The 26,602-nt window shown below is 43.9% G+C and overlaps 1 long non-coding RNA gene across 1 annotated transcript in view; it reads right to left on the bottom strand.

Annotated features, from left to right (window-relative positions):
- Window positions 1–26,602, bottom strand: part of LOC109575979 (uncharacterized) — a 100,230-nt gene that overhangs the window by 43,274 nt on the left and 30,354 nt on the right. The window contains exons 6-7 of the long non-coding RNA XR_011563011.1: window positions 15,104–15,302; window positions 9,087–9,164 (exon numbers count right to left, since the gene is read on the bottom strand). This is a non-coding gene — a long non-coding RNA (uncharacterized lncRNA). The remainder of the gene's footprint in view (window positions 1–9,086; window positions 9,165–15,103; window positions 15,303–26,602) is intronic.

Raw genomic sequence — 26,602 nt, 5'->3', positions numbered from 1 at the left:
GTCTCAAAATTTGCAAGTGTCTCTATTTTATTTAACGGAACTTTGAAATGAATAACTATTTTATAAATTGAGGATTTAAAATGAAAATTGGACATACTCAAGATATTTTATTCTATTATAAGACCAATGATAAATCCTTAACTGTCTGGATACAGTACATAAAGACTAGAAATCTTTATCTTTTCCAATAGACTATGTTAGATATGCTACTTTTTAGTTTTATTTTGGCCATTATATTTTTCAAAAAAATGTAAGTAGCCTCTTTTGTGGTAGGTGATGTCAATTTAGGTGGAAAACATCTTTATGTTGACTTTGATGTTAAAGTCAAAGAGTTGGACATGACTGAGGAACTGAACTGAACTAAACTGATGTTTAATTATATAAGTATATTCATTGTAGAAAAATCAGGAAATACTGAAGTACATAAATAGCCAAGCCAAAAAAAAAAATAAAAGCCTAGTAATAATCTCCCTACCTTGGAGCCAGCATTTAACAGAGTATTTTTCTTACCAGTCTTTCCTTTAATGTGTGTGTGTGTGTGTGTGTGTGTGTATTTCTGTGTTTGTGCAATCAGAGGTGCTTAACTCCATTGAGATCATGTATGAGGAATTCTATTTCCAACATTTTCATTTAACATTAGACTCTTTTGGGTGGTGACGGTAACGAGGAATGTACCGGGTCCCGTTCCATAAACGTTTTTCTTAGAATTATGGACTCTGCACCCAAATTTCAGACCACTGTTCTTCTTGGAAAAAGGCAACGATCCTTCTGCATGATATATATCCAGCAAAATGCTTTTGGGAGCAAGTGTTAAAAACCTGGCTCAGATTGGCTTGTACAAAAAGAATCTTTGTTATCCTGCATTGTAAGAAGTCTAGAGGCAATTTGGGCTTCAGGCTTGCTTGGTTTAGTGATACAACAATATAGTCGAGGACCAAGGTTCTTCCCATCTCTCCTCTTCACTATCCACCCACCTGGCTTTATCCTATGGTTGACAACAGCAGTTAAACACAATTATCAAAGTTTAAATATGCAGATATGCGGATGACAGCACCATTATGGCAGAAAGTGAAGAAGATCTAAAGAGCCTCTTGATGAAAGTGAAAGAGGAGAGTGAAAACGTTGGCTTAAAGCTCAACATTCAGAAAACTAAGATCATGGCATCCGGTCCCATCACTTCATGGCAAATATATGGGGAAACAGTGGAAACAGTGGCTGACTTTATTTTTCTGGGCTCCAAAATCACTGCAGATGGTGACTGCAGCCATGAAATTAAAAGACACTTACACCTTGGAAGGAAAGTTATGACCAACCTAGACAGCATATTCAAAAGCAGAGACATTACTTTGCCAACAAAAGGTCCATCTAGTCAAGGCTATGGTTCTTACAGTGTTCATGTATGGATGTGAGAGTCGGACTATGAAGAAAGCTAAGCACTGAACAATTGATGCCTTTGTACTGTGGTGCTAGAGAAGACTCTTGAGAGTTCCTTGGACTGCAAGGCGATCCAACCAGTCCATCCTAAAGGAGATCAGTCCTGGGTGTTCATTGGAAGGACTGATGCTGAAGCTGAAACTCCAATACTTTGGCCACCTCATGTGAAGAGCTGACTCATTTGAAAAGACCCTGATGCTGGGAAAGATTGAGGGCAGGAGGAGAAGGGGATGACAGAGGATGAGATGGTTGGATGGCATCACCGACTCAATGGATATGAGTCTGAGTGAACTCCGGGAGTTGGTGATGGACAGGGAGGCCTGGCGTGCTGCGGTTCATGGGGTCGAAAAGAGTCAGACATGACTGAGCGACTGAACTGAACTGAAGTGACAACAGCAATAGGTCAACAGGCTTTCTGCTTTATTCCTAGCGGGAGAGTAAAAGGCCTCTTCCCTGTCATGGAATTAAACCTCTCTCATCATTTCAGAGTCCAGTTGGTCCAGTTTACATTACCTGGCACGATTAGCAGTTGTCTCTTGCAGGGATTAAACCTAGGATTGGGAAGGACTGACTTAGATCTCTTGGAACCCATTCTTGCTGCTAAGTTGCTTCAGTCGTGTCCGACTCTGTGCGACCCAATAGACGGCAGCCCACCAGGCTCCCCTGTCCCTGGGATTCTCCAGGCAAGAACACTGGAGTGGGCTGCCATTTCCTTCTCCAATGCGTGAAAGTGAAAAGTGAAAGTGAAGTCGTTAAGTCGTGTCCGACCCTTAGCGACCCCATGGACTGCAGCCTACCAGGCTCCTCTATCCATGGGATTTTCCAGGCAAGAGTGCTGGAGTGGGGTGCCATTGCCTTCTCCTGGAACCCATTCTTAGAGGTCAGAGTGCACCATTTAAGCTAATATGGAGAAGGTAGAATACCTAAAGAAATTTAAATTCTACTGGGAAAGGGGGGTGGATAGATGCTGGATAGGCATCTGACATTATCCAGCAAAATGGTGGATAAAGCCTGGTAGTCCAGTTGTTAAGACTCCATGCTCCCAATCCTGGGGACCTGGGTTTGATTGCTGGTCAGGGAGCTAGATTTTCCCATAGGCCATAACTAAGACCTGGAACTGCCAAAAAAAAAAAAAAGCCCCTTACAATGTCTGCTGTCCTAGTCATATTCTAGTCTTACTGTCCACCATGTTCTCCCACCTCTTTCTTGATTGCAGTTTCAAACGAGGTGGTTATATTCTCTACCTCAGGGCCTTTGCACATGCTATTTCCTATTCCTGGGCTGCTCTTCTCTCCTCTTTTTTTCTTAGCTAACTCCTACTCATCCTTCTTGCATCCTCTCAGCACTCACCCTGACTAGGTCAAACCCTTTATTCTTCTTGCTAGCACTTGTTGGTGTTTAGCCTTTAATGAATAGTGTCTTTTTTCCCTTTCTTGGCTAGTATTTTTTTTTCTCACTAACTCTAGTAAGAAATCACTAATTTCTCACTAACTCTAGTAAGAAAATTACTAATTTTCTCACTAATCTCTGCTCCTTCAGGGCAGAGATTAACTCACCATTTCTTGGGCCTAACACAGAGTCTGAAATGTGTAAAGTGCTCAATAAATAATTTATAAATAAAAACTGAGCAACTGAAGCTAATTTTAGAGATTAGATGCCTATATATCAAGATGAAATTTAATGTTCAAAACATAGAGTCAGTGCTTATTCATCTCTGTTTTAAGTATTTTCTTATAGAGTAATAGAGATGGTACTTTATAGTTGACACCTATAGGAGGTGTTTAGAATGTGGAGGCCAGGGCCTGGAGAGGAGGTACCAACTGCTGGCAATACCACGTGGTTAAATGAAAACATCCCACATTATTGTGGCAGATCTCATGGGTTTGTTTAGGAGGAAAGTTCATTGCATATCTCCTTTTCCCTTGGTTAATTTCACCTGCTGCTGCTGATACTGCTAAGTCGCTTGTCGTGTCCGACTCTGTGCGACCCCATAGACGGCAGCCCACCAGGCTCCCCCCTCCCTGGGATTCTCCAGGCAAGAACACTGGAGTGGGTTGCCATTTCCTTCTCCAATGCATGAAAGTGAAAAGTGAAAGTGAAGTCGCTCAGTCGTGTCCGACTCTTAGCGCCCTCATGGACTGCAGCCCACCAGGCTCCTCCGTCCATGGGATTTTCCAGGCAAGAGTACAGGAGTGGGGTGCCATTGCCTTCTCCAAATATCACCTGAGGGATCTCCTTTTTCCATGAGGAAAGAGATCACCATGGATATAAATCATGATGAGAAATAATACAGTCATGATACGTAGTTTCCTGTGGACAGTATTTTTCTGTTTCATCTAATGAAAAAATATAGGTGTTAAAAAATTAAAGAGTTTTTTCAAATGTTTAATATACATGAAGAATATTATTTACTATAATGCTAGTAACTCACTAGGTTTCAGAGAATTAATATCAAACATCAATAAAAACACTAACACAAATGGTCATGGAGGTAATATATAGAAGAAATCCACTTTGTACAGAAAAACCATTTGGTTAATATTTTTCCCATGTATTTTAAACAATCTTTGTTTACACTGTCTTAGTGTCTGCCTACTCTCTCATGTCTGAAAATGCCATTTCTAACCTTAGATTAAGACATTTCATCCCCTCCCCTTCTTGCTTTATAAGTAGAGCTCAGGTGACCATCTCAGCATAAATCCACATGCCAGATTTTGTCCTCCAGACTGATTATCAGAAATAGCATTAGTGGGATCTCCACTTTCCACGTCCAGCTTTGAAAGGCTTCCATGAATTCAATGTTCTAAAAGTGAGTTGGCTCTTCGTGGTTTGAAATTGGAGAAGACTAAGCTGGGGAGATGAGGTGTCTAGCTCAGGGTGTTGCACTGATTCACTTTTTTGACATTCAATAAAGGAGGACTCAGCAACTGTCCCTGGGGTGGGGGCAGTGGGATCTGCCCAGATGCGCTGATTGTCGGAGAGATGGCTGCATCCAACAAGACACAAGGACATTTCCTGCCTGGGCCCGGTGTGTGGGAACCTTGAGGGAACTCAGGTGAAGTCCGTGTCAGCACCTCACCTTTAAATACTGGACTTGGAATGTGATCAATCAGCAAGCCACAAGGGAGGAAGTATAAATAAAACATGTCCCTTGCAAAGAGGGCAAAGCTGCAATTTGCCAAGTGCACTGTAATTGCTTCTGGTTAATTATCTCAGTGGTGAGATGGGAGCACCAAAAGCACACATTTACATTCATACTGTGGATAAAAATAATACCACTCCTTGGATGATCCTGATTTTGTTGTTGAGATGTGGACAATGCATTCCCATGTCCCCTGGATGGTAAGTGGTAGACGGTGACCTCATACAGCTCTGCTGTTTGAATTGTCAATTTTTATCATCATTGTAATTGCTTACAATAATTATGTTACTCTAATTATTATATATTTAATATAATTATATTGCTGTTAATTAATAAAAAGGACTGATAATTACAATAATACTAAATGCAGTCACTGGACTAAGTACTTTGGAACATGCATGAGCTCTTTGAATGCTCAAAACAACCCTAAGAGGAAAGATTCTTTTTCTAATTTTCAGATTTGGCACCTGAAGCTCAGAGAGGTTTAGCGACTTGTTTGAGATCACACAGCAGCCACTGAATCCCAGTTGTTATGCTGGGATCCAGAGAATTTTGTCTGAAGGACAGTAGCAGCCACCTTGGTGCCCCACCTAGATCTCCCGTGGCCCTTTTCACCATTCGGTGCACCCACCCACCCAACTGCTGGAGGTGCTTTTGTTAACAGTTCACTCCTGATGCCTATCTGGGAACACTGCTCTTCAGAGACCAGGCCGATTTGCCTGGAAGTACCAGAGAATAATGGCCCCCACACTGGATGAGCCCGTAATTAATAAACTAGCTGGTGCAGAAATATAAAAGAACAACACCCTTGTCTTACGGTGGTTCAAGTTCCGTAATGCAGTGTGTGGTCTAGATCTCTCCGCAGGATCAAGCTACCGTTAGATGTCACCGGAAACTACAGTCTTGTTTAAAACGTCTGCTCCTTCCCTATCCTACTTCCTTTCTTCCTCCCCATGCATGTTCAGATCACTCTTTTAAATAAATGTGTTTTATACAAATCCCTTCTTAGGCTCTGCTTCTCCGAAGCCTGACCAAAGACAGTCACTATACAAAGTGGGCCCCTGGTAAGTCTGCTGACTTGCTGAAGGCATCCTTGCTGTGGAAGCAGTATTACCTTGTCTGTATGACCTTGGGTAAGTCCCTTACCTCTCGGGGCCTCATGTCCCTTCTCTGAAAGAAGAGAAGAATAGACTGGATGGTCCCCAGAGCCTCTTCTAGTCCTGAGCCACTGACATTTCCACTTTCTAAAAATCCATTTGTTTGTAGATAGCTTTATGGCTGTGCCCAAAGAGGGACGTTGGTTTGGCAGCTTGCACTGAATAGGAAGGCTCCCAGAGACTGTGAACATTTTTCCCCTGCCGTCTCCATCTTTACCACAGAGAACTCCGGAAGAGACTGGAGCCCACTGGGTACTTCTGTGGGTGACCCTGAGGATCCAGTTAAACCTGGAATGTCTCTGGGAGGAAATAGTACTCCTGAGGTTGGCAAAAAGGGCAGCATCCCCCAGGGAGGCAAGTTGGGATTTTTGAGAAAGAAGTGGTCTGGATGAGGCAAGAAGAAGCAAAAAGGACACCAACCTCACCTTTGGAACATAAATCAATTTTCACCCAAGAGACCTGTAGGAAATCTGTGCTCCCAGGAACAGCCAGCTTTCAGAAGCAAGTGGTGCTCAGAGATTCCTTAAGATACCAGACCAGGCAGCGCAGTCGCCAGGGAAAGAGAAAGTGACCAGGGAGTCATACCACAGGACTTCTACCAGGAAATCATTTGTCAGGCTCTTGTGAAAAATGGAAGGCAAGTGCTTCGCATCAATTCTGGCCTCCTTTGTAAGTGCTTCCTGTTCTGAAAAGGCTGAAAAGGGGAAGATGGAATTTCCCAGACTCCTTTGCACCTAGATTTCCAGATGTGCTCCAACTTCAGCTAAGCATAAATGTTCAGGCGGGAATCAGAAGATAGAAAATGAGGCAGAGGCCGTTTCTACAGCTTCTGCGGACACTGACAGAGACGGGCTGTGGGGGGTGGAGGGCTGGGGGGTGGTAAATAGTGGACGGGCACCCATTTTTGGTGCTGCAGATTATAGCAGGCAGTGAGGGTGTGGAGTTGGAGGCACCAACGGAGACTTCCTGACTTAGGTGCCTCTCTGGCCATGGCAGTAATTGCATGCGTATGAGTATGCATATTCTTTTTCTAATTTTCAGATTTGGCACCTGAAGTTTCTGGATCAGTCAGTGCTTTCTTGTCATAGAAAAGGCAGGAGACTTTTAGAAGGTCCAATTCTGCCAGTTTAGAAAACTTAAGCTAGAGTCATTTTCTTCACGTCTCTAATGATTCTGTAGGACACATAATACTTTGAACTAAATGCCTTCTGCCTATAGTTGCTAGAATGTATTTCATGCTCTATAAGCAGACCCTGATGGGTTTATGGGCCCAAGTTACATAGTAGAAGTAAAGTTGCCCTAAAAACATAAAGTGCATAGTGCCCTCAATAACAACCACTGGGTCACTAGGGATTAAGAATGTACCCAGAGCAAGTCTTTTTTTTAAAGATTTTTCTAATGTGGATAATATTTTTAAGGTCTTTTATTGAATTCGTTTGGAGAAGGAAACGGCAACCCACTCCAGTATTCATGCCTGGAAAATCCCATGGACCGAGGAGCCTGGTGGGCTACAATCCATGGGGTCGCAAAGAGTCGGACACAACTGAGCAACGCGTGTGTGTGTGTGTGTGTGTGTGTGTGTGTGTGTATTGAATTCATTACAATACTGCTTTTGTTTTCTGTTTTGGCTTCTTGGCCCTGAGGCATGTGGGACTCTTGCGCCCCCAGCAGGGATTGACCCTGCGCCCGCCACATTGGAGGCAAAGTCTTAACCACGGGAGCTCCATGGATGTCCCCAGGGCAGATCTTAAGAACCCATTCTGTGCTGGCCGTCACCTCCGTCCTCATAAAGTCCTGGAGAGCAGACGTGATCACCCCATTGTGCAAATGAGAGAATTACAGCACAGAGACACTGCTTCTTTCCTATGGTCACGCTGCTGGGAGGTGGGAGGTGGCAGAACCAGGTTAAACTGGCAGCCTACCACCGGGTTCTCCAGGCAAGAATACGGGAGTATTTCCTCCTCCAGGGGACCATGTTTTGCCAACACTCTTCACTATGCTCCGTCCCTCTTCGATGGCCCTGCATGACATGGCTCATAAATTCATTGAGTTATGAAAGCCCCTTCACCAAAACCACATGTGATCCTAGAAGGGGTCAGCCTACCACATGGCCTCGTTGGGTAGGGACGGCTCTATTTCAGACACAAGGACCTGCCAAAGTTCTTAAATACAGAAAAGTGATTTTTGTGCTAAGAAATATCTCTGGGGACATTTGCCCTCTTAAACACTTTAGTAAAGTTGGAGTAACTTTATTTTATGCAAGGCTAGACAAGCTTCTGTTTTGACCATCATATCAGCACTAACACACCAAGATTCCTAAATAGTAAGGATTTGACGATGAGACAAGAAGGGTTGTTGAAATCCCGTGCTCCCAATGATAGGGGTGAAAAAGGAGGGTCACTGTAGCAAAGGGAAGAAGGTTCTGGGAGCTTCCATGAAAGGTGCTGAGCCTGGCTATACAGAGGGGCAATGTGATGGATGCTCAAGTCAGGATTTAAGTTTCAACCAGAAAAACAAAGGAGTCACAGGCTGAAAAAAGAAGTGAGAGATGGAAGAAGGAAAGAGCCATCCTCCGAGGCCACCATCCTAGCTCAGAAATGAGAATCCATCAGTATTGGGGAAAGGGCAGGAGAGAAGCCAATGGGGGAAAAAAGGTAGGAAAAGAAAAAAATCAAGAAGAAAAACATGCATGTGGTCAAGTTTGATTGGCTCCTCTCAGTTTTGTGTGTGTGTGTGTGTGTGTGTGTGTGTGTGTGTGAGAGAGAGAGAGAGCGAGAGAGAGAGAGAGAGAGAGCAACGTGATTCTGACCCATCTGGTTTGGCAGCACAGCTACTGCTCTCCAGCCATCCTTGGATCCGACTGTTGTTAACCTAATCTGAACACCACCTCCAAGGCCCTGTGCCCTCCTTGAAGGTGGCACTTCCACATCATTCAGCTCTTGCTTTTCCATTTCTCAAGCTGTTAACAGCACAAAGGCTTGGACCCAGGCTAGGTGAGGCTAGACCAGCCATGCAACCTTGGGTGAGTTACCCAGTCTCTCTGAACCTCAAAGTTCTCACCAGTACAATGAAAATGATAATCATGCTTGTGATACAGCTTAAATGAGATAATACATGCAAAAGGCCCAACCAAGGGCTTGGCATTCGGCAAGTTCTCTTGGAACTTGGAACTAATGGAAACTTTTGTTCTCTTTATCTAGCATCCTGTCCTTTCTCTCTGTACGCGTTGCAGGTATTGGGCTGTACCCTGCAAGCCTGCAAGCCCTGTACTACTTGCCCAGCTTTAAGACCAAAGAAAGAGCCCAGAGTCAGTGACAGAGACGTCAATGGTTTAATGGATAGGGAGATCTTACATGTCTGAAGCAAGGTCCTGGAGCAACCCCCAACCGCTGCGGCAGATGTTCGGCAGGGCATGGTGGCAGTCTTCGCTTCTGCAGAGAGGAGGAGGTTTACAGTTACAGTGGGAATTGATGTCAGGTTGGCTCATCAGTTACCAGGGAAACCAGGACATAAGCTATCTCAGTGAAGATGTTCTGATATTAAGCTAGAACAATAATGAGCTGGGACAGGGTCAAGTATGTTGGAAGGTCAGTCATGTGAGCAGAGGGTAGGTGAAGAAGGCTCTGGTGGAGCCAACGATATACAGAGAGCAAGAGAGCAGCCATCCTGGGTGGCCTAACCATGCACCCCAACCCCTACATACCCTGCATGACCCTTACAATCTTTGTTCACCCCTCTTCTGCTATGTCCCTGCGGTCTGGTCAGTAGAGGGGCACTGCAACCAGATACCACAAATGTAATAAAGACACCAGCAGCTAAAGAGTATCAGGAGTAAGACACCGAATGTGCTAAGAACACTCACTTGCCAGTATGTCAGCAAATTTTGGAGCCAAGCACTTAACAGACCAATGGAGAGGGAGTCAATGGCGGCCGTGTCCCGTCCGGTTACAAGGAAGGTAAGGCCACCCTTGGTTTTCACAAACCCAGAGCCACCCTATGTGGACAAGGGAGGCCCCAACTCTAAAACAAACATTCTGGGGGCCTAGCAGGAATCAGCAGTCACGGTACAGGTCTGCCACCCCATGTTATGCTGAGTGCCACTCCTCCATTGTCGGTCATCCCTCATGGTTGCATAAGTTGGGTCTATTTTTCATGCAAGCCTAGAGGGAGGATGACAAACAGTACCTCACTGGAGATGCAGCAGTTAGACTCATTTCACAGTGAGGTCACTTGCTTCCCACTCCTCAAATAGATATCCTTTGTTCAGGCTACAGGTGAAATGTAAGACACTGGATAGGCATGACACAGGGAGACCATGACCATTCAGCAAACACAAGCATGGCCTGCATTCTGAGATAACGCCACTTCTGCCTGAAGTTTGTGTTCCGTCTGCAACACAGTTTGATTAACTCAAATTTGCTGTAATATAGGAATGTATCTAAAATCATGTCTATAACTGCCACCTAGTTTTATGTTGGATGTCTGAACCACAGCTACTCCATTTTGATTTTTCCAATGCATTCTCCTCCTCAATGGCCAAAGCTGATGTACAATGCATGTTCAGTAGGCCACAACACAGGCCACTCTGTCACGTGGCTTACATTAAACCATGTACAAACCAGAATGACTTCCCCATACCTCAGAATGTGAAGATTTTTCCATGACTTACCCTTTGGATTGAAAATCTTTCAATGGACCAAAATATTTGTCCCTTAAGGTCAGGGTCCTGCCCTGGGCCTACTTTATATTTGCCTATATATGCATTTATATTTGTCACTTTGGGGGACAACTGATCAGATAAACTCAGAATTACATTAATGGGGAAACATTTTAGCAGCTATACAGTTGATCAATTATATCAAACTTTTATAAAAACATTATACCTGTGCTTTTAGCAATAGACTTAAAGCAAGTAGTGTCATATATCACAAGTAGTTATACTCTGTGACAACTTCACTGGAGAATTTGCTTTTCCTTCAGAACATCAGGGCAAAAGTGTGGCCTACACAACTTTCAAAAATCTAGATCTCAGTTAACAGGACTAGAATTTAATATCTATTGAACCATAATCTTTATCTCTCTAAAAGTACCCTCATTTCCACCAAACACAGTCAAAGCAAGACTAATTGGTTTGCAAAATAAACCTGGTCAGTTGGCCACATAAGGCTTCTCCAAACTGGCTGTGGTAGAACTCCTCAGAAGGAATCTCAGACTGAACTCCCCAAAAGCATCTCAGGGCCAGGAAAACCATGCCAAAAGTTTGCCATCAGGCTCTGCCTCAATGAATTTCCCTCTTCCAGAGGTCCCCTAAATATGGAGATTCCAGCATAGGCCATTTTTTTTTCCCCATTCACCTGACAAGGATGCTCAGAACCCAAGAGTCTCCAATTTCTGGAGGGATCAGGCAGAGAGAAAAGAAAAATGTTTCAATTCTACCCACAGGTCAAGCTTACCAAATTGTAAGTTATAACTAATTTGAGGGGAAGGGCTTCCCTATATCTGGAAACAGATCAAACCCAGTAATATTCCAGATGAAATCCATAAAAAGTATTATCATATTCACCAGTTCACTCAGCAACCAATCCTTGTGTTAATTTTTTAGAAGTCATTAAGGTGTTCCATTAGGATTCTTTAATTTCTTACTCAGTTCAGCAGTATGATCTGAAATTTATCAGAGACCCGTACTTGTCAAAAGTCCTTCCTATGAATCTTCTTGAAGATGAAGAACTTTTGCAAGAGCATCAGAATACAAACATAACTGTCATAAATGACAAAAAGACTTAAACTGGTTAAACATCTTATTACAATGTAACCAATAAAGAAACTTGGTAATAATAACTAGAATTATGACTGATTATAATCTTAATCCTTAAAAACTTTAACCTCTGGCAAAAACCAAGAAGCAAGTAATTGTGCACTGCTTGTCATACCAGCATTTTCAACTTGAAAACTTATGTTTTAGTCTTCCTCTCCTAAGAAGGCAAAGGTAAGTAAACTTACATATGCTCAGAAATTAATGTTTCAATATTATCCTATTTGAAATGACCCAAATAGTCAACGAATTCTCATTTAATACAGTTTAGTTTCAAGTTACCAAATCTGGAGAGACTAATTTTTTTAGATAGACATTCTCAAAATATAATAATTTCTATCAGTTCAGTTCAGTTCAGTCACTCAGTCATGTCCGACTCTTTGTGACCCCATGGACTGCAGCACGCCAGGCCTCCCTGTCCATCACCAACTCCTGCAATTTACTCAAATTCATGTCCACTGAGTCGGTGATGCCATCCACCCATCTCATCCTCTGTCGTTCCCCTTCTCCTCCTGCCTTCAATCTTTCCCAGCACCAAGGTCTTTTCAAATGAGTCAGTTCTTTGCATCAGGTGGCCCAAGTATTGGAGTTTCAGCTTTAGCATCAGTCCTTCCAATGAATATTCAGGACTGATTTCCTTTAGGATGGACTGGTTGGATCTCCTTGCAGTCCCAGGGACTTTCAAGAGTCTTCTCCAACACCACAGTTCAAAAGCATCAATTCTTTGGTGCTCAGCTTTGCTTTCTGTATAGTCCAACTCTCACATCCATACATGACTACTAGAAAAACCATAGTGTTGACTGGACGGAACTTTGTTGGCAAAGTAATGTCTCTGCTTTTTGATATGCTGTCTAGTTTGGTCATGACTTTTCTTCCAAGGAGTAAGCATCTTTTAATTTCATGGCTGCAGTAGAGCTTATTTAAGAGCTCTAATCTCATTTAACATTTGCTTAAAGTTCCATCCTGTCAAGTTATTTTCCTTGCTGACAAATTTGCAGCAGATATAATGAGGTCTTATTTGATCTCTAGTAAACCAACGTACAACAGCAATATTATACTTAATCCTGATAACTCTAAAAACACGTCTACATTAATCAAACCAGCAAGCTTAAGCTAGCTTCAATACCAGATATAGACTCAATACTGAATATTTTCCTGATCATGTGAACCTGAAATTCATTCTGGCCAGTTTTTCATATTTCTGAGAATTCACCTAAGCACATAATTTATTTTATACTAGTTAAGCAGAGCTTATCCACAAAGCGATCTTGGCAATACCATTTGGAGGCTGAGACACCTCATTTTTATAAGAAATACATTCAGTTCAGTTGCTCAGTCTTGTCCGACTCTTTGCAACCCCAAGGACTGCAGCACTCGAGGCCTCCCTGTCCATCACCAAATCCTGGAGTTTACTCAAACTCATGTTCATTGAGTCAATGATACCATCAACCATCTCATCCTCTGTCGTCTCCTTATCCTCCTGCCTTCAATCTTTCCCAGCATCAGGGTCTTTTCAAATGAGTCAGTTCTTCGCATCAGATAGCCAAATTATTGGAGTTTCAGCTTCAACATCAGTCCTTTCAAAGAACACCCAGGACTGATCTCCTTTAGGACGGACTGGTTGGATCTTTTTGCTGTCCAAGGGACTCTCAAGAGTCTTCTCCAACACCACAGTTCAAAAGCATCAATTCTTCGGCGCTCAGCTTTCTTTATAGTCCAACTCTCACATCCATACATGACTACTGGAAAAACCACTGCTTTGACTAGACAGACCTTTGTCTGAAAAGTAATGTCTCTGCTTTTTAATAAGCTGTCTAGGTCGATCATAGCTTTTCTTTCAAAGAGCAAGTGTCTTTTAATTTCATGGCATAGTCACCATCTGCAGTGATTTTGAAGCCCCAAAAAGATAAAGTCTGTAACTGTTTCCACTGTTTCCCCACCTATTTGCCATGAAGTGATGGGACCGGATGCCGTGATCTTAGTTTTCTGACTGTTAAATTTTAAGCCAACTTTTTCACTCTCCTCTTTCACTTTCATCAAGAGGCTCTTTAGATCTTCTTCACTTTCTGCCATAAGGGTGGTGTCATCTGCATATCTGAGGTTATTGATATTTCTTCCGACAGTCTTGATTCCAGCTTGTGCTTCATCCAGTTCAACACTTCTCATGATGTACTCTGCATATAAATTTAATAAGCAGGGTGACAATACACAGCCTTGATGTTCTTCTTTCCAGATTTGGAACCAGTCTGTTGTTCCATGTCCAGTTCTAACTGTTGTTTCTTGACCTGGCTACAGATTTCTCAGGAGGCAGGTTAGGTGGTCTTCTATCCCCATCTCTTGAAGAATTTTTCACAGTTTGTGGTGATCCACACAGTCAAAGGCTTTGGCATAGTCAATAAAGCAGAAGTAGATATTTTTCTGAAAGTCTCTGGGTTTTTCGATGATCCAATGGATGTTGGCAATTTGATCTCTGGTTCCCCTGCCTTTTATAAATCCAGCTTGAACATCTGGAAGCTCATGATTCATGTACTTCATGAATCATGGTGAAGCCTGGCTTGGAGAATTTTGAGCATTACTTTGCTAGTGTGTGAGATGAGAGTAATTGTGTGGTAGCCTGAACATTCTTTGGCATGCCTTTCTTTGAGACTGGAATGAAAACTGACCTTTTCCAGTCCTGTGGCCACTGCTGAGTTTTCCAAATTTGCTGGCATATTGAGTGCAGCACTTTCACAACATCATCTTTTAGGATTTGAAATAGCTGAACTGGAATCCCATCACCTCCACTAGCTTTGTTTGTAGTGATGCTTCCTAAGGCCCATTTGACTTCACATTCCATGATGTCTGGCTCTAGGTAAGTGATCACACCATCGTGATTATCTGGGTCATGGGATTAGAAACACAAACTACTATATATAAAATAAACAAACAAAAAGGTTCTACTATGTATAACACAGAGAACTATATTCAATATCTTATAATAACCTAATGGAAAAGAATATTAAAAAATACATTTCATATACACATATATATATTTATAACTGAATTACTGCTATATACCTGAAAACATTTACAAATCAATTATATAATAATTTAAAAAAACAGCGAAATTCTGAAAATACTCTCAAATTTAAGAAAAAGGGAAAAAGACAAGATTAATAATATGTTAATATAACATAATTAATAAAATTATATTACATTTTTATTTTTTACTTTTAAAAGAAAACAAACAAAAAGCAGTGGCCAGTCCACAGATGTGGCTGCTGCCTTACTGTTAACTTTTTTTCCTCACTGTAATTGTGGCCAAGAGCACCACAAAAGCCTTAGTTCCCTGTACTCTCGTGGCGGCTGCCATTCACCAAGGACAGCCAACAGAGTCTCACACACTAGTGAACAACCACCGCAGGATCACCCCCACAACTTCTGTGCCCCAAATGCTAACCGACAGCCACCTCAGGATTACATCCCTAACTTTCAGGCCCCCAAAGCTTCTTCCCAACGTCTCGGCACTCTCGGGAGTCTCCTCAGTCTCCCAGCTGCTTCACCAATCGTTTGGCTCACCTTGCAGGCCGACAAGCCCTGTAGTTGTCAGCTTGCAGACCGAAGAAACAGCCCGGTGTCGGTGACAGAGACATCAAAGGTTTCATGGATAGAGGGAGCTTACTTATGTGAAGCAAGGTCCTGGAGTGACAACCCACTGTGTGCAGTGAACGGTGGCCTCTGGACACTGCAGCATGGACACGGCGGCCATCTTCACACCCTGCAAGCCAAGGTTACTGGTTATAGGCAGAAGTGACCTGATGTCTGATTGGTTCATTGGTTGCTAGGAAACCAGTAGGGAAACACGCCCCGCAAGGGGCCCTGTGATAAGCTATCCTGGTGCTGGTGTTTTGATTTAAAGGTTAGAGCAATCACCAGGACTTCCCTGGTGGTCCAGTGGTAAAGAATCCCCCTGCCTATGCAGGGGACATGGGTTTGATCCCTGGTCTAAGAAGGTCCCACATGCTGAAGGGCAACCAAGCTGGCGAACCGCAACTACTGAACTCCACACTGTAGAGCCTGTGCGCCCCAACAAGAGAAACCACCTCAATGAGAAGCCCACACACTGCAACGAAGAGTAGCCCTGCTCAGGCAACTAGAGAAAGCCGGTGTACAGCAATAAAAACAACCCAGTGCAGCCAAAAATAAATAAATAAAAATTTAAAAATTAAAAAAAAAAAACCATCACCAGCCCACCTGTTAGTGGGGGGCAGGGCGAGTATGTAGCAAGGTCAATCAGGTGAGGAGGGTGTAGGTGAAGCAGGCAGGGGATGTACAGTAAGTAAGAGAATACCCACCTTGGATGGCTGACCGTACAACTGGTGAGATAGAAAATAGTAAGGCTTAAAGAATCTGGACTCCTACTTGGCTCTACATTTACTATGTGATTTGTGGGGAAATCTCTAGATCCACTGGGCATCACTGTTTCCATCTCTGAAATGGTGGCACGTGAGAAAATGTTCAAATGAATGAGATCTGTCTTTGACATGATCATATCATTTCTACTCTGGCAGAGAGACTCCTGGAAAGTCAGAACTAACTCTGCTGGTCTTTGCAAGTTGAAGTAGTCTTTGTCTCAGGCTCTGCATTGATCCATTGCTGTTCCAAAAACCATTTGTTAAGAACTTTTTTTTTTTTTGGCCATGCTATGCTGGATCTCAGTTCCCCCACCAGGGATTGAACCCATGGCCCCTGTACTGGAAACGTGGAGTCTTAACTACTGGACAGCAAGGGAAGTCCCCATTGAGGACTTCTTTATGCTAAACCCCCATCTCTAGGATAATTCATGTCTACTCTTCTCTGAAATTGCTGCAGCTCAAATACAATTGCTTTCCCTGACCTGTTAGTGGGGTGCTGGTCTGGCTCATATTGTCTTGTCAGAGCTGATTTGTTAGATTTTGGGGAATTCTATAAGGCAATTGGGCTTCCCTGGTGGTGCAGTGGTAAAGAAACTGCCTGCCAATGCAGGAGATGTGGGTTCGGATCCCTCAGGAAATGGCAACCCATTCTGGTATTCTTGCCTGGGAAGTCCCATGGACAAAGGAGCCTGGCAGGCTACAGTCAATGGGGTCACAAAAGAGTTGGACACGATTTAGCGACTAAACAACATGAGGCAGTTATTAAGCATTTATTTATTGTTTTACTTATTAAGCAGTTATTAACCATCAAATTATAACTACTTGCAATTAAATGTTATATTAAAAACAAAGATAATAAACTTGAGTCTCATCACTTTCTAGTTACCTTACACATTTTACCCATAGCCGTGCTCTTGAGGTTACCTGCATCTATTTTAGCTATACACTGGTATGCACAGCTCTTTCCAACTCTATGTTCAGTGACTTCATGTTGGTAGCTTGAAATCAGGCATGGCAGGAATATTTATAACTCAGAAATCAGCAGATGTTACAAATAAAGGTTTTTCCCCCCAAGAGTTGGCTGTGAAACATTTGCCAGCACCCCACTGCCTTAGGCACTGGGAGAAGGCGGCCTTCCCCAAGGAGCATTATTGGCAAACACATGAGTCACGCTCAGTTCCACTAGCAAGTCAGCATGGCCCTCAGGCTGGAAGCTATTCTGTATTTGTCACCCATTTATTAATACAATTTCCTCAGCAAAGCTTTCCTAGCCTGTTCCTAAGAGGCAGATACACTTGATTCACCCACAGGCCTATTATCATTACTGCATTCCTATTTGACTCTTTACAATTTAATTAATATGGAGCAGCCAAGATGCTCCTTTTCTTTCTCTCTCTCCCTCTCCTTGCTTGCCTGAGGCACTGTCTAAGCACACTAGAGAAGTCCTCGGTGCTTGGGCTGCTTGCTGTTAAGGGCAGATGGCATGTGGATGATCTGGGCTTTGTGGGGAAACGATTCCACACTTCCGCTCACCCCTACCAAGAAGACAATGCTGAAACCCCATCTCTACCCCACCAACTGTGAACTGGAGGGATGTAAGGCATTCCACCTGCTGGCCCCTCTACCCAAAGGGATGGGATGGAATTAGTTGTGATATCCCACAGAATATTAATCAACTGGCCTCTTCTGATCTCCCAAATCCACATCTGGGCTGCCGGAGTGGGTACAGATAGCAAAGTGGGAGAGAGCTTTAGAACAAGACCCCAGTTATCACTGCAGACCAATATGTTCCCCGGACCCGTGGACAGGAAAGCCTGTGAATGCTGCTGAGTGAGGAAGGGCACAGACATAGCTTGTAGTAAAGAGCCTGGAGTGGTGGTACCTTTTTGGTGCACTGGGAAACAGCCTGCTTTCATACCTGAAATAAACCCATGGAAGCTAAGTGACTTTGAGGCTTAGGGGTAACTTTTGCAAACAGAATCTGCAGTGGAAAAGTCCTGGCTCAAGTGGGAGGGGCCAGGCGTGCAGACGAGGTCGAGGGGGTGGGCTTTGGAGACCAACAGTTAGGTTTGGTGTCCTGGTCTGTCCTTACCATCCTAGCCTCCATGTCATCACCTTCAATGGAGATATGAATGATACCACTTGCCACTTAGAGTTGTTTTGAAGATTAAATGGAGAATGTAAAAAGCTTAGGATTTTACTGGTGGTCTGAGCTCCCAGTGCAGGTGGCCTGGATTTGATCCCCGCCCCCCAACTCCAGTACTCTTGCCTGGAAAAATCCCATGGACGGAGGAGCCTGGTGGGCTGCAGTCCATGGGGTTGCTAAGAGTCAGACACGACTGAGCGACTTTACTTTCACTTTTCACTTTCATGCATTGGAGAAGGAAATGGCAACCCACTCCAGTGTTCTTGCCTGGAGAATCCCAGGGACGGGGGAGCCTGGTGGGCTGCCATCTGTGGGGAGGCACAGAGTCGGACACAACTGAAGCGACTTAGCAGCAGTAGCAGTAGCAGGGAACTAGGTCCCACATGCCACAACTAAGAGCTTGCATGCTGCAACTGAAGATATCATGTGTTGAAACCGAGACCCAGTGCAGTCAAAATAAATAAACATTAAAAAAAGAAAAAAGTTTAGCAGCAGGCTGGACATCTTGAAAGTACTCAGTTAATATTGGGCCTGGGGCCAGGGATGGGAGAGGGACATTTTACACAAAGATCTTTTTTATTGATTCCATTTTTCAAGGTTATGTGTTTATAATACCTATTTCTTTTTTAAAGTGAAAAAAATAGTGCTACATGAGCAGAGTTTTACTGGATTGGGAAAAGGATGACAAATATTCATAAAACTCCTTCTTCTCTAGGTAAAGAATCATTTTACCTCATCTGTAAAACGGGGTAAAAATAGCACTAACATCACGAGGTGTTTGTGAGAATGAGGGCTCAACCCCGTGCTTGGCATGTGGTTGTGCTCTGTAAATGTGAATTCCGCCCCCATTAGCGTAAAGCCTATGGCCTGAGATCCTGCATGGAGCCTGCTCTTCCGGTCCCATGTCTGCCATCCTCTCAGCCAATACTTAAGGTGGTTTCTAGGGAGGAGAACCCCTGCAACTAACTAGCCCCAGCAGGAACCTCAGAGAGCTGAGTCTGAGCCTCTTCTGCAGGCTGGCTAAATTCCACGGTCATCAGTTCCTGGAAGGTGGTTGGCAGACAGGTTCCAGCAGTGTTGCTCACTTGTCCTGACTCTGGTTACCCGCAGGCAAGGATGCAGGACATAGGAAAACAAAGTGCACTCTGGCATCTTTGTGTTTGGCAGGGATGAGAGATTTGGCGGGAAAATTAGGAGACATGGATTAAATGTGGAACGAAAGGCTGACCAGGTGAAGAGCTTTCCATTGCAAGTTACAGCAGATGAATGTGTCAGTGGGAAGCTTGCCCCTGGCACCCTGGGGATGTAGTGGCAATGACAGAGTTGCAGAGAGGAATGGCCACACAGTGGTCCTGGAAGACTGGTGCTCTCCTCCCTACCCCTCACCCTGCCTCAGGCACTGTGATAGGATCCTCAGCCTGGACGGAGGGGCAGAACAGCCTCTGCCTCCACGGACCATACTGGCCTGGCCCTGAGTAGCAGCAGTGACCACAGTGACCGAAGGCCAGAGGCCCACCTTGACTGTTCCAGAACCAATATGATGTGCACCGTCAAATAGCACTGGTGGGAGGAGAGTGCTGGGAGAAAGATTCATCCTGGTGAGTGGGAACATGGAGTATGATTTAATTTGATTAGGAAAATAAAGTAACATGATATTTACTTCAGATTCAGACCTCTCTCTGCAGTATTGGGACCTCAGTTATGCCCAGCACTGGACTGGATGCTTTTACATAAAGGATCCTACGTGAGGGGTCTTCCATCTTTTACATGCCTGAGGAATTGTGAGAATGGCTTATGCTCAGGGCCTTAGACCAGCCTCACGCCCTGCAGCCTGGGATGAGTCAACAGGTGCAGTCTGTAAGGCTGAGGTGGTGTCCAGCAGTGTCTTCAAGCTGGTTTTCTTGTAGGGGAGAATGCTGTAAAGCATTCTTCTCAATCTCCTGTCGGTATAGAAATTAATGAAATGACTACATGTGCACTCGACTGGCTGGTCGGCACTTTATCTTTGAGTAGAAAGTTCTTTCATGTATAATCTGCTGCAAATGCCTCCCCAACATTGTCCCCCCACCATCATCTGAGACACCTTCCCCCACCACGGCTCTCTTGCCAATAACGCTGCCAAAGCTACAACTGAAAATCAAAGAACATTTTTAATGAAAAAGGCCCTTTACATCCCTTTTGCTGCAAATCCACTGCAATAATTTTGAGACTGTTAGTGACATTTAAACACTCCTAGATATTCCTCTCCTGGAGGGAGGCTGATCATCCAACACAGTCTCAAATAGAAAAAAAAAAAAAAAACTTTACATCGCACCTGTGACCTTTCCTTTCATATAATGTCAACAATATATAAAATAAACGTTGGACGTTTCCGGGACAGATCCTGGTGCTTGGGTAGCCAACATTCTCGCCATTATTCAGAAAGCGTCTTTGGAGCACCTCTTTTGTAAGAGTGATTTGCCTGTGCATGTCTCTTTTGTACTTCATACTATCTAAGCATGACACACACTCACTTTAAGAAAAAAAAATCCTTTCATATTATGATACTATGAAGAGGGATTTCTTAAATTAAGCATCCTGACAAACTGATCTTCCTTGGTGAGGCAAAGAATGAGTCGCTGGCATCGGAAAAACACGTTATTTGGGAACAGAGTGAGGTTTGCTTCTGCACTGATGAGTAATAAATGCCCCTTGGCAATCTTGTTTGGAGCCTACAATCTAAGAATTTTTCAGCACCTATTAGTGCCAGAATTTTGTCTGCCTTATCTTATTTAATCCTTACTGCATCCCTGCAAACTAGGGGTTATCATTCTGCTTTAAAAAAGAAACGACAGGCCTAAAATGGAGTCACTTATGCTAAGCGCCACAACAGCAGACTAAGACTTAATACCTGACTGCATCCTAACCTAACCTAACCTAACCTCCTCCCCGCTTCAGTCTAGAATTCTCTGGTCAGCACCAATAAGGTAATCTGCCACATAGCCCCCTTCTGTCCTCCATAGGTAGGTTTCCTAAGCCTGGAAACAATCCACTGTTTTCCTCCTTCTGCCTATAAAGACTTTTCATTTTGTACAACACCTTTTAGGCTCTCTACTTGCTACATGAGCTGGTAACTGAGTCATGAATCATTCAATATAGACAATGAGACCTTTAAAATTTACTTGGTTGAAAACTTTTTTTTTTTTTTAACAGTTTACATTTCATAGAAAAGGAAGGTGAGGCTCAGAGATGAGTTAACTTGTCCACTTATGACTTGGGTCATAGGCTGCAGGGCACTCTCAGTACCATCTGAATGTAAAGCCGAGGACGTCTCTCCTCAATTGCGCTACAGTTCACAGTGGAGGTGGTGCTCGGATGACATCGAGACCCCCCCTCCCAGTCCACTTGATTAGAACTGGGGCAGGGGCAAACGCAGGCATCTGCTTTTAAAAGCATCCTCTGAAGGTCATGAATGATAAGGAAAAGCTGAGGAGCAGTTATATCACTTCATATATATATGTCCTGGGTGGCTCAGATGGTAAAGAATGCGCCTGCAAAGTGGGAGACCTGGGTTTGTTTCCTGGGTCGAGAAGATCTTCAGGAGGAGGACATGGCAACCCAGTCCAGTATTCTTGCCTGGAGAATCCCGTGGACAGGGGAGCCTGGTGGTCACGGTCCATGGGGTTGCAAAGAGTTGGACACAACTGAGCAAGTAACGTTTTCCCTTTAACAGGGAAAGCAGGGTGAGAGTATTCAGGAACTCTCTGGGCTGTTCTTGTGGTATTTATGGAAACCTAAATAATTTCAAAGTAAAAAGCTTTAAAATTTTGTATAGAATAAAAAACAAGTTTGATTTTAAAAAATAATAATAATAAAAAAGAAAGCTCTCCTCAACTGAGGTGACCCCATATGCTGCTGGGGTTGACGGAGAATGACCCTGGGAGATGCCAACCCAGATCCATGGGCAGCCCCTGGCTGAAGTGAGGAGGTTCAGTTTGAAACAGTTCTCCCTTATGTGGATTTGATGTATTTCTACTGCTTAAGCAGGGAGAGAAAACAAAGATGTTTGTGCTAAAAAGGGAATGACTTGACTTAGGCTCAAGAAACAGGCAAGATGTGCTTTCTGCTAGGAGGGGAAGCTTAATGGACATGATTTTTTTTTATTCCTCCATTCACCCTCCCTTCTTCTGGTAACAGCACACTGTGTTCAGGGGAGAGAGCCACCCTACCCCATTTTTAAGATGCACGAGCGGCTGCAGGCACAGAGGTGTGACCCAGGCCTGTCAACGAGGACACAGTATCCCCCAGCTCAAGGACTGGTGCAGGATGAAGACATGACCCAAGTCAACCAGTCAAGTCCCATCATCCAATCTGGAGATTTCTGCTTGGGTTTCAAAAGAGATGTACTCTTTCATTTTTCCCCTTAGACTAGAATCTGCGAGAGGCTGGAGCTGCTAGGAGCCATCGTGGGTTCACAAGAGAAGAGTTCGTCTGAGCATGGAGCCAACAAGGATAAGATGGGGCTGAGAAGCAGTGGAAGACCAACACTTGTGAGCTTTGGGCCCAGCCAAAGCTATGCTTAGAAACCTCATGCTGTGATAGACAATGAAGCCCCCGTTTTGCTTAAGATAATTTGGATTGTATTTTTTTTGTCACTTAAAACTGAGAAGAAGTCTAACTGACCCAGGGTATCAGACATCAGACTCACATACATCTAAATAGAGGAAATATGCTTTTCTGATCCAGTCCTTCATTCCATAAATATTTATTGAGCTTCTGCTATGTGCCATTCACTCTCCTACGTGCTGCGGGAGATCCAGAAGCAGCCCTCAAGGGACAGATGGCCTGATTGAAAGAGGATCTAAAGCAGAAGACAAGGGTAAAACAAGGTGGGAAGGGAAGCTGCCCCAAGAGATGTAGATCATATGGTAGCAGGAGCCAGGCGGGAACGCTCACACTGAAGAAAGGCTTCTCTTCTAATCATGGGACTGTATCTTCCTGTCCTCTGAGTCCCAGATGCTCAGCTCAGCGCCTGGCACAGGATGAATGCTCAGTAAATCTTCAAAGGATGGATGGCTTTGTGGAGGGTGTAACACTGAGAAATAGTTGAACTGTACCCCTGAGCCAGGCCTCCAGGCAGTAAGGTGGGAAATCATGGACCCCTGCCCATAATTCATGCTGGCTGGCTGGTGGTCTGGTGGAAGAGAGGAGGCTTTCCTGTTTAAGAGCAGATGTGTGAACTCAGTTCAAACTGCGTGTTCAGCAGCCAACTGATTTCTATCCTTTAGGTTGTACAGGAACTTCCTAGATTGGTTCTTGTCTTTAGGTTTCTTGATAAACAGTCTTTTTAAAGAAAGAGAAAAATCATTATTGATTCCTTTCCTGATCATAATTTTTCTGTTCTCACAAAACTTATATGGGATAAACACCCACATTAAGAAGAAGCAAACTCTCATAATCCTACCACTAAGAAATAATCACTGCTAACACACCCGGGGCTTCCCAGCTGGTGCAGTGGTAAGATCCACCTGCAATGCAGGAGACGCGGGTTCACTCCCTGGGTGGGAGGGAGAAGGGAAGGGGAAGCCACTCCAGTAATCTTGCCTGGGAAATCCCACGGACAGAGGAGCCTGGTGCGCTACAGTCCAAGGAGGGTCACCAAGAGACAGACACGACTGAAAAGACACGCGCACAACACACACAGAACCATACTGATTTAATCCACTTTAACGTCGTGTCATATCTTTCCTTGTCAACAAAGAGTTGTACATTATTGTTTTAATGACTGCTGAGTATTCCGTTGCAGAGATGAACCAAAATTAATTGAACTAATTTCCTGTTGATGGACATTTAGGTCAAATAGAGTTTTAGGCTGTTATAAAAACACTGAGTGAAACAAACATCCTTACAGAGGAAATATTACACATTTAAAATTATTTCCTTTGGATAAATTCCTAGAAGTGGAACTGCTGGGTCCAAAGAAATGTATGCTTCTGAAGATCTGTGACACACATTACTAGCCTGACTTCTGGTATTTATCCTCCCCAAAGCCCAGCCTTCTACCCTATCTCCAATACTGGGTGTTATCATTGTTCCTTCTCTTTTGCCCATCTGAAGGGCAAGGAGGTGTAGCCTTGGCAACAGCGTGGGGCATAGGTCATGTTAGTCTCTCCTGTCCCTTTGCATATACCTCCCTGACAAGGACACCTTTCTCCAGGACATGGGTCTGACCAGAACATCAAGTGCTCCCTCTAGGAGCCTCACTCCTAGAATTAAAGACGCCAGAGACCTCATTTATTCAGTCTCAGGTTCCAGGAGAATTACCTCCTTCTCCCTTTAGTCCCAGTCCCAGAGTGCTCCTCTGACCTCTTTGGATGTTAGCTTCCTGGCACACGTGGAGACGGAGGAGGGAAAAGGCAGGTCCTGTTCGCAGCCTGGAGAGAACTGAGTGTTCCCATGTCTCTCAGTGGCAGCTCGGACTCTCATCACACCAGAGTCCAACTTGCCTTTCAAAGTCACAAGGAAATCAAGGATGATTAGAGCATAAGCTTTGTTGGAAAAAAACCAAGTTTCTTCTAGCCACAATTCCTCTTTTTCCCCCCTTCTCCCATGAAAATTTAATGCTGCACTCTCAGCATGGAGGTTTCTTCTTAATCGATGGGCACTCCCTCTACTGAACCACCTCAGGGGAAGCCAAATGATAATCTAGAGAAGATCCAGCCCCCTTCACCAGGCAGTGTTCTCCCAGGAGTCTGCGCAGAGAGAATCCAGAACCAGTCTCCCTCATTCATTTGACAACTAATCATTGAGACCTGCTCTGAGGTACACCCTGGGCTGGCTCAGCACTGGTTCAGGAAGCTCATTGCTCATGGTCTTTGAAGGAATTTTTCTCCAACTCTTAGGGCTCAGTCAAACTGAAGACCTATGGTGTAGTAAAAAATCCAGCTTTGGAGTCATGGGGACCTGGGGAACATTCTTATTTGGATGCTGCTGACACCCATCATTTCTCCTCTCTGAGCCTCAGTTTCCTCATCTGTGAAATGGGGATGGTAATGATCCAAACTTCATAGAGCTGTGAGGACTCAGCAAGGTGATCTCTGCAAAGTGCTTAGCACAGAACTGGAGGCATAGCAGGCACTCAATACATCTTAGTTCCATGAAAACAGTGAAAAGACATCTATGAACCAGGAGGGGGCCCTCACTAAACACCAAATCTGCTGGTGCCCTGATCTCAGACTTTCTAGTCTCCAGAACTGTGAGAGATAAACTTGCACTGTATATAAGTTAAAAAAATAGCTTTATTATGATTATCATCTGTAAAATAGAGAGACTGAGCCAATCATATAGGGCCATTATAAAGATGAAATCAACTAAGGCTTGTTAAGCACATGGTACCTAGAAAGTTCTCATAAAATAGCAGTTTTAGGGCCATTTCTCTATATTAGAAATAGCATTCTCAAAGGGTAAGGGATGCAGAGGCTTCCCAGGTGGTGCTAGTGGTAAAGAACCCACCTGCAATGCAGGAGACACAGGTTTTATCCCTGGGTCAGGAAGATCCCCTGGAGGAGGAAATGGCAATCCACTCAAGTATTGTTGCCTGGAGAATCCCTTGGACAGAGGAGCTTGAAGGGCTACAGTCCATACGGTCGCAAAAAGTCAGACACAGCTAAAGAGACTTAGCATGCACACAAGAGAAATGGAGGTACAGGAAGACTCAAGTCTAAGGGAGCTGTTAATTTTGAAACAGAACTTGTAGGTTTTGACTTTTAAAGGCAGACTTCTCTTCTTGAAGGGTCTCCAGTAAAAGTACAACAGGGAGGAAATAATTGCTATTTGAGAAGATAAAGTATGTCTAGTTGCTTTTTGAATGACAGGGTAATAGTGGAATTCATTTGGAGAAAAAGAGAGAGAAAAAAGCTCTTGGATAAAAGGGGCCAGTGACCCAAGGGCCCGAAGAGACTACAACCAGGAAGAGACAGTCTTGGGCAGGGACAGTCGGTGGGTTTGGGGGAAATACCCATGTCCAGTGTTCAGCCCCTGCCCTATGCTGCAATTACTTTCTGTTGACTCCAGATTTTATTAATAAACAGCCAGTCACACACAGAGCCTTGATTGGTGGCACTGGGGAAATGAAAGGGAGGTGGCTTTGCTTGCATTTAAGCAGAAGGGGCTGGAGGCATGAGCTCTGGACAGGAATTCAAGAGCCAAAGTGGGCACTTCCATGGTGGGTCAGTGGTTAATACTTCACCTTCCAATGCAGAGGGTGTGGGTTTGGTTCTTGGTCGAGGAGCTAAGATCCCGTGTGCCTCCTGGCCAAAAAACCAAAACATACAACAGAAGCAATATTATAACAAATTCAATAAAAACTTTAACAATGGTCCACATCAAAAAAAACAAAATCTTAAAAGAAAAAGAGCAAGAGGGTTCAGGAACATGTGCTCTTGAGCTATTGAGGAAAGCTTTCGACCTGTCACCAACGGTGGGAAGACAATGTAAGTCATCTCAGTCAGACATTAAAACCAAGGGTGACTATCCCAG

Source organism: Bos indicus, chromosome 22 (genome assembly GCF_029378745.1).
Source record: "Bos indicus isolate NIAB-ARS_2022 breed Sahiwal x Tharparkar chromosome 22, NIAB-ARS_B.indTharparkar_mat_pri_1.0, whole genome shotgun sequence".
NCBI classification, from domain to species: domain Eukaryota; kingdom Metazoa; phylum Chordata; class Mammalia; order Artiodactyla; family Bovidae; genus Bos; species Bos indicus.
The sequence above is the reverse complement of the archived record's forward strand: the minus strand, read 5'-3'. Positions and strand labels throughout refer to the sequence as shown.